Source organism: Panicum virgatum, chromosome 5K (assembly GCF_016808335.1).
Source record: "Panicum virgatum strain AP13 chromosome 5K, P.virgatum_v5, whole genome shotgun sequence".
Taxonomy (NCBI): domain Eukaryota; kingdom Viridiplantae; phylum Streptophyta; class Magnoliopsida; order Poales; family Poaceae; genus Panicum; species Panicum virgatum.
The window spans coordinates 8118551-8126608 of NC_053140.1; the positions used below are offsets into that span (position 1 = coordinate 8118551).

The 8058-nt window shown below is 46.5% G+C and overlaps 1 pseudogene; it reads right to left on the reverse strand.

Annotated features, from left to right (window-relative positions):
• Positions 1–1194: 1194 nt before the first annotated feature.
• On the reverse strand, positions 1195–3566 carry LOC120709643 (annotated as a pseudogene).
• Between the last annotated feature and the right edge of the window lie 4492 nt (positions 3567–8058).

The following is an 8058-nucleotide window of genomic DNA, read 5'->3' on the forward strand; positions in this document are numbered from 1 at the left end:
ACAGACCTTGACAAGCGGAGTAATGAGAACCAAAGTTTTTTTTTGAAAAAATTAATGAGAACAAAAGTTATCCCGGTATCAGTGTATCATGCTCATGTCATTGCATCACTAATTCATGATGAAGACATCATAAACACTGCACGGCAGCACGGCAGATGCTCAATGAAGCACTCACCGAGTGCGCTAATCCAATCTCGCACCACCGATGGCGATGGGGAATTCAGTCTCGCGCCACCGATGGAAAAGGAAACTTTGGGTCACTTGTCGCCCATACACTGGCCTTGCTGCCTTGGGTGAAGAATCCGACAAGCAGTCAGCAGTGGCATAAGTGACGTGCCCTTTGATATGCCGTAGAATCGTAGATTTTAGTCATTGGCATTGCTGCGATTTGCTCGTTGTTAGTTGTAGTAAGTGTCCAAAAATGTACTTTGATGTGCATGGAACCAATGGGTATTTAGATTAGGTGTACATTTTGGCGTTTAGTTCGAACGATTTTTTTTCAAGGTGATTGTGCAACCGAAATATTAACTGATAAGACACATCAGAACAGATGCATGTATTGGTATCTGAAAGGAACATTCATGTGCCTTTCGCTTTCAGTTACATGGCATGACTACTATCAACTTCATCCTTTCAACATGACCATCATTCTGCCAGTACCTTAATTTGCTTGACACCAGTAAAGATGGGCTCACAGCTCACTACTTGGGAATTTCTGGGTGATGAAGTCTATAAGAATACTTGGATTGGACGATATATCCTTCCCCCCCCCAGGCCCCAGCTGGGGCCTTAATATGTAGACTAAGATGCAAGAATACCACACACTATAGTAGGCTAGTAGACTTTTCTTTAGCAGAGAGTATGGCTGAAACATTAGATTTGACCTCTCACCTGTGAACAAAACGTACATATAATGGTTGCTTCTCGTTTATGTCGGATATGATAAATGCCTAATTCTGATGCTACTGCTTGACCATTTCACAGAGTTGGTAGCCGTTTTAAGTTTTTTGAACCCACAATACTTATTTCCTTGGTCTTTACAACCTCACTAAAAGCTTGTGTTTTGGTATGACTGCTGAAGCCCGTGCTTTCTGTACTCAAAATATACACTGAATCTTCGCTGAAAAAGAGAAAATAGTTGCATGTCATTGTCATTTAAAATTCTGCTGCACAGAAATATGAAGATGAAATATCTTACGTTATCTGCCTGAAGTTTTGCTTTGGTGGCATGTCCAACTCATCTAAGTCTTTTTCAAACATTTCCAAAACCTCTGTTATTGTAGGGCGAGACATGGGCAGTACTTGTACGCACCACAAGCCAATTAAAATCATCTTTCTAGCAATTTCCTCAACTTCACATGTGACTTCACAAGCTCCTAACCGTCAAGTGCAAAATGGTCATAAATCCAATCTGGAAAATACTTTTGACTTGAGTTTTCAACCACAGATTTCACATTTTTTCTGCCTCCAACCATCTCTAGCAACATCATTCCATAACTATAAACATCCAATTTTGTTGAAACAACTCCAAAGGTTCGAGAGTAGACTTTAGGAGCAATGAATCCGATTGTTCCTCTCGCACCAGTCATTGAAAGTTTACTCTCCTTGGTGTGACACAATTTAGCTAAACCAAAATCAGCAATCTTTGGGCAAAAACCCTGATCTAGAAGGATATTTTGAGGCTTGATATCAAAATGGATAATGCGTGTATTACAGCTATGGTGCAAGTATTCAAGCCCACGAGCAATTCCAATCGCTATCATGTGGAGCTTTTGCCATCCTAACATTTCTTTGGGGTTGTCAGAGAAAATGTATTGATCCAGAGAACCATTGGGCATGTACTCATAGATAAGAGCCCTTTTTGAGCGCTCCAAACAAAACCCAAATAAGCTTACAATATTCACATGAGATGTCCTGCCAATGCTCATAACCTCATTCACGAACTCCTCCCCTTTACCTTTGCTGTCATGCAGAAATTTTACTGCAACCAGACGGCCATCACGTAGCTTTCCTTTGTAAACCACTCCATAACCACCCCGTCCGAGCTTATTACTGAGAAAAGAAGTTACCTTCATTACCTGTGAGTAGTTGTATCTTTTTGGAGCTAGGGATCCATAGGATACTATTAGAGCCTCAATGTTCCTTTCAGTGCTGCTGATAGCCCTTTTGCCCAGGAGTAACTGTAGTCTTTTGCCCTTTCTGATGGCAGACCATCACATAAATACATGGAAAGATCAAGCTTGCAGCTGCTGCCATCAAAACTGTGATAAAATTGTATGTTAATTTTCTTGAAACATCAAAAGGTACGTTATGTTTTGTTTTTTTTCTAAACATATGCCATTTTTGTGCGCCAGATGAATCAGTCTCTTAGGAGGAGATGACTGCCTGCATTTTTTTAAATGTTAAAGCATCAATGTGTTTATCATTTACCTATTCGTATTATCTTCCCATCGCTCCTCTTGCGTCCTGTAATAGCAACAAGTTTCATTAATGCTAGACCAATAACATAATTGACTCCTCAAGTAATATATTTAGAAAACAGTAAAGTACATCGGGGTCTTTTTTTCTGGATTCTCGCCTAGGTGCATAAACTCTCGAAGTGGAGATCTAGATCCTTCAACTTTTTAAGTGCTTCATTACATGTGAGACTCTAGGTCCATATTGATCAACCACTAAAATTTGAAGGACCCAAGTCTTCACTTAGAGAATTCATGGACCTATGTAATAAACTAGAAAAAGCTAACCAGTAGTACGATGAAAAAAACGTATTGATTACAAATTAGTGAAGAGCAGTGATGGCGTTTCTCATATCTTTTGATTGAATAAATAAATTACTCAAAATTAGGGTTTCTGTTCCATACAAGGAACAGCCACACAAACAGATGTGCATGTGGATGCCAATATACATATTTGTGGAGATATTTTTGCTCTTTCAAGAAAAATATTTTTTACCACACTGCTATGTTAATTCTACCGATCTGCGTGGTGATCTTATTATCATGAACACAAGTAGCGGTCTCGTTACTGAACACCCGATCTTGGGGAAAGGTTCCGCAAGAGTTCAGTGCTTGTTTTCCAAAGAGCATGTAGGGTTCAGAACGTGAAATGAATAATTAACAATATAATTAAGCCTTCCCCTGGAGAGTACTTCCTCCATTTCAAATTATAGATTATTTTAATTCTTTTAGATATATAGATTTTTTATGCATTTAAATATCCGCTATGTTTAGATATATAATAAAAATGATGTATCTAAAAATTAAAATGACTAATAATTTGAAAAGCGGGAAGTACGTAGAAAAGATAAGCCTGAAATTCTTGGGAAGCAAGACCGTTAGGGTAGCCTCTATCACTATGGCACTGAGCTCACCGCAAGTCGCCGAGTGGACACCGTCGTAGCAGTGGCACTCGAACACATCGTCGGTGACACTTGTACGGCACTGGCCGCCGGTGTCCGTGCAAGCCTTGCAGGCCCCAGCATCCGTGTACTCGAGCAGAGACCCACCCTGCAACAGCCGCTGGTAGTCTGCACTCGTCGCTCCCTCAAATCCCAGCACCGGAATCATGGACACGCCGCAGTTCATCGGCCGTGGCATCCCAGCTCCACCTGGCGTGTACCTCACAAGCAAGGCAAACACCAGCGGCGAGTCATCCTGTAACACCCAAATCTTGAGCCTTTGAAAATTTTGGGAAATAAAATTTTGAGGTTTCAAAACACTTTTAAAAATTTCGCAAACCCTTAGTAGATTAGATCTTTCTTTGAAATAAAAACATTTCAAAAAGTGTTTCAAAAAGTTTGTGAGTGCACAGCAAGTTGTCTTGGTTCAAATAAAATTGGTTGTGCATGTGAGTGCCCAAAACTTTTCAAAATTTCAAACCAATTTAAAATCAAACTCCATTGAAAATGGTTAAACCCTAAAAACCAAATGGGCCGCCTTTCTTTTTTTCAGTCCGCGCGGCCCGCTTTCCCCCTAGCCTGGCCCGCCTCTCTTTCCTCCCTAGGCCGCCTCCTCCCGCGCGTCCCAGCCCGCACTCGCCGCGGCCGCCGGCCCGCTCCCGCACGAATGCTGCAAACGCCGCTCGTCCGTCCGCCTTCTCCACGCGAACGCGTACGCGCGCGAAGCCGCCGCCACCGTCGTCTACCTCCAGCCACCGCCGTCCCCTATCATTGCTACCGCCACGTGGCGCGCGCCCGAGCGCCTCCCTCACTCCCTCCCGCTCGGCCCCCACCTCTCTCACCCCGGCCCCTACCTGCCTCGAACCGTGCGTCCCTCTCCCTGCTCACGCTCGGCCCCTACCCCGCCACCGCCATTGGAGCTGGGAAGCTTCTCGAGCTCCTGGCGCGAACCAACCTTCCCCTCGCCTATAAATGGGACCCCAGCCACTCGGCACTTCTTTTCGTCACCGCCAAGCAGCTCCAGCCCCTCCGACCGAGCTCAGCCGCGAGCGCCACCACCTCCCTGCTCTCCGGCCGCCTCTGCGCCGCCGAGCAATTAGCACTCGCCGACCCTGCTCTGCCCAATCCAGCGTACAGGTCAGCTTCGCCTCGCCCCCACCTTGCTCCTAGGCCGGAAATCGCACCCCCTAGGGCTTTCCCCGCGTCAGAACACCCGCGCCGGCGTAACGCCGCCGTGCCGCCCGCAGTTCGCCATGGCAAACCCACTGCAGAGCCCCACAGCCCCACACGAGCCCCGCGTTAACTTGCACTCGACTCACAAAAGCTCCCCGAGCATTTAGCGCCCACGAACCAACCCAGAAACGCTCCGAACGGCCTGCGCCAGCGAGCTACGCCGCGCAGAGCCGTCGTTGCTCGTGCCCGCGTTGCCCAGAGCCCAGCCATGCCACGCCTGTGGCCTAGGTAGATCGCACATGCCACGCTGATCCTTCTTGACCCAAGCCCAAGTCAAATCGACCCCCGGAGCACCGTTTACGGTGAACTCTGGCAAGCCCCGACACGCGCCGCCGCGGGACAGAGGTCCCCCGGCGAGCCCCGCCGCTGCCCCACACGCACGTTCAATCTGGGCCACCCGATCCAAAACCCGCGGTCCAGATTAGAAGATACCGTTTCGCCCAGGCAATTTTGCTAAAGAGCCCCTGGACTTTTAGAAATCAACTCGCAGTTCAGCCCAGTGAAAAAATAATTAGAAATAAGCCCTTAACTTTACGGATTAAACCCAGAAGTTTTTGAATATAGAACCTGCCGTCCTCGAACTGATTCTTGCAACCCGACCCCCGGAAGTTTAGTTTTTCTTATGTTTAGGTCCCTAGTTTTTACTAAGAAACCCCTCCGAAGATCAGATTTTCACAGATACACCCCCGGACCGAGAATATTCTCCAGGATATTCCCTGGTTTCACAATTTCCAGGAATTCAAACTTCTACAAGCCATAACTTTCTTATTTTTCATCCAAATTAGATGATTCTTGTCTCTAAAATTTTCTAAAATCAAGATCTACGCAACCACACCAAATTCACATAAATCCAAGTTGGTTTCCAAATGTTGAATGCTTGTTTGTTTGATTGCGTTAGTAACGTTTCGACGTTCGCGCGTAGGTTCGAACGACGACGAGTTTGACGACGACCCCGAGGAACCGGACTACAAGGAAGAACCCGACAACGAGCCCGAAGGCAAGTCCTATCGCCCCCTCCTTGATCATGTTGAACCCAGATTTTCGCAAATATAAAATATGAGCAACATTTAAATCGGACTTGATATTTTCGTGCATGATGTGTCTTTTAGAATGTTTTTCTCCCGGTTAGGGTTTACCCAAAACTTGCTGCTTAAGCCACTCCTTGATTTTGAGCACCCTGATCCCTTAACAACCATATGTCAAAATTATTATTTCAATTGCATAGGCTAGGTGCTTCGCTACCGCAAAACTTTCAAAAACAACATTTCCTCGTGTGAGTCCATAAATGGTTTCAAAACTATTTTAAGCTGGGAAAGACATGGCTATGCACCTACTTTGTGCATATGCTACGGAGAGTCTGCCCTGGCATATAAGGATTGTTGTTGTGGTCATCACCTAGCATCTGTTTCGTGCAACCACATGTCCGACCTAGGACGGACTTGGTCACGAACCCATAGGCTTAGAGCCGCAATTCACCTAGAGGCATGGTGCAACGGACACCAGGAGCGGACCTGGGACCTGTGTGGCATACCAGAGTCTGGCCCCGGCATGGGACCTGTGTGGCGTACCATGTCGTGAACTAAATGATATATCCTCGATTAGCTGTGTGCTAATTCGGGCCCCTGGTTGTTCCGTGGTGATTGTGGGCTATATGTCCTATGCGTGTGCGGGATCGAGTTGTACTTGACGTAACTCAAGTACATCATGTGGGTAAAGTGTACAAACTCTGCAGAGGTTAAATCTATCGGGATAGCCGTGCATGCGGTCTCAGGCATGCTATGGTGAAGTCACAGTGATTAGGATTTCGGAAGTTTTGTGGGTGCGTGCTGGGTGGAATAGAATCCCGAGCTCGGAAGCCGAGATGTCGGGCAAAACTGTGTGGAAATGCCAAAGTGTGGCAGTGTGCTTTTAGGCACGGGAACTGGCGGGATTGAAGTTTCTCCCCCAGGGCCAAAACCTACATAATGAAATATACTCTTCTCGTACCTTCCCTTTTTCAAAGAAAAATAGCAGGATTTCACACATGCATTGAAAATCAGCTTTTCCGCAAAACCAAACCCGAGCCTTTCCTTGATGTACCCAATGCATCTAAATAAACTCTTGGAAGATGGGACTTGCTGAGTACCTTATGTACTCACCCCGCCTGCCGTCATGTTTTTCAGCAGAGAAAGCAGAAGGCGACTTCGACGTGGAAGAAGATGCGTAGTTAGGGTTTCGCCTACACCCAAACCTATGCCTGTGGTGTTGGGTGTATCGCGTAGCGCTTCCAGTGTGTTAAAGTTTGCGGCCTATGAGACGTTATGTAAGAACCTTATGTAAGTTATGTTTAAGACTCTATTTCATGTTTTGTATGCGATGTAAGGCTTTTGTACAATTTCTGTATTCTGTGCGTATCAGCTACTGATCCAGGGACTGATACGGTAAGCACAGTGGATTCCCGAAAAGGGGGTCCGACAGAGGTGGTATCAGAGTGAGATTTGGCCGTAGGACGAGACCCTAGGACTAGCCGCTAGATAGGATCTACTTTCCTAAAAACTAATTTTGAAAAGTGCTTATAGCCTCTTCTTGTCTCCTACTTTATAACAAACTATTTTATCTGTACTGACTCATCTTTTTCAAAACTTTGGCAGATGGCAGGATACGGTGACGAGATGACCTCTCCCTTCCCTAGCCTAGGATCCCTCTCTACAGCGCTATCAGAGGCCGTTCAGAGAGCCGTAGGTGCCGAGGATCGAGAGCGAGCCCTACGGTTTGAGTTGGAGCATACCAGAGCCCAGCTTGCAGCAGCAGAGGACCGGATTCGTGCTATCCAAGAAGCATGGGAGAAGTCCGAGGAGAATCTCGCCAGGATCCTCGACCAGATTTACCAGGATTGCCACTACAACCATGGAGGACCACAACGCCGCTACGTAGCTCGCAAGAGGCTTTTACCCTTGGGGCGGTAAGGTGAAGAAGACCGGCTACGCACCTAGAGTCGACAACCGAGTTCCACCTCCACCTCGATCACCCTCTGAGGAGGAGGAAGAGGAGGAGGACCCGGAGATGCGGATCTTCTACGACAGTGACGGCATCCCCGAGTCCCTTAGAGAGCACGACCCTGCTCTTAGATTCGAGGACTTCGAGAGCGACGCCTGAACCGACCCCGTAGTGGAGTCTAGGTTAGGTTAGTGGCGAGTGTGGCATCGCCTTGAACAACTGCCTCCGTTAGAAAATTAGTGACCTCCCTGAGTCATGTCTATCCGTAATCGTAGATGATGCAAACTATGTTCTAGTTATGCAAGTATGCGATCCGTGGATCGCATATAGGAAAATGATGTATGTGTTTGTGCTTGTGTTGTAATGAAGTGATGTTTGTGTATGATTGCCCTGTGTGCCTCTGTTTTGCTTCCTAGTAAACCCCCCCCATTAGAACCTCACTTCTTACCTCA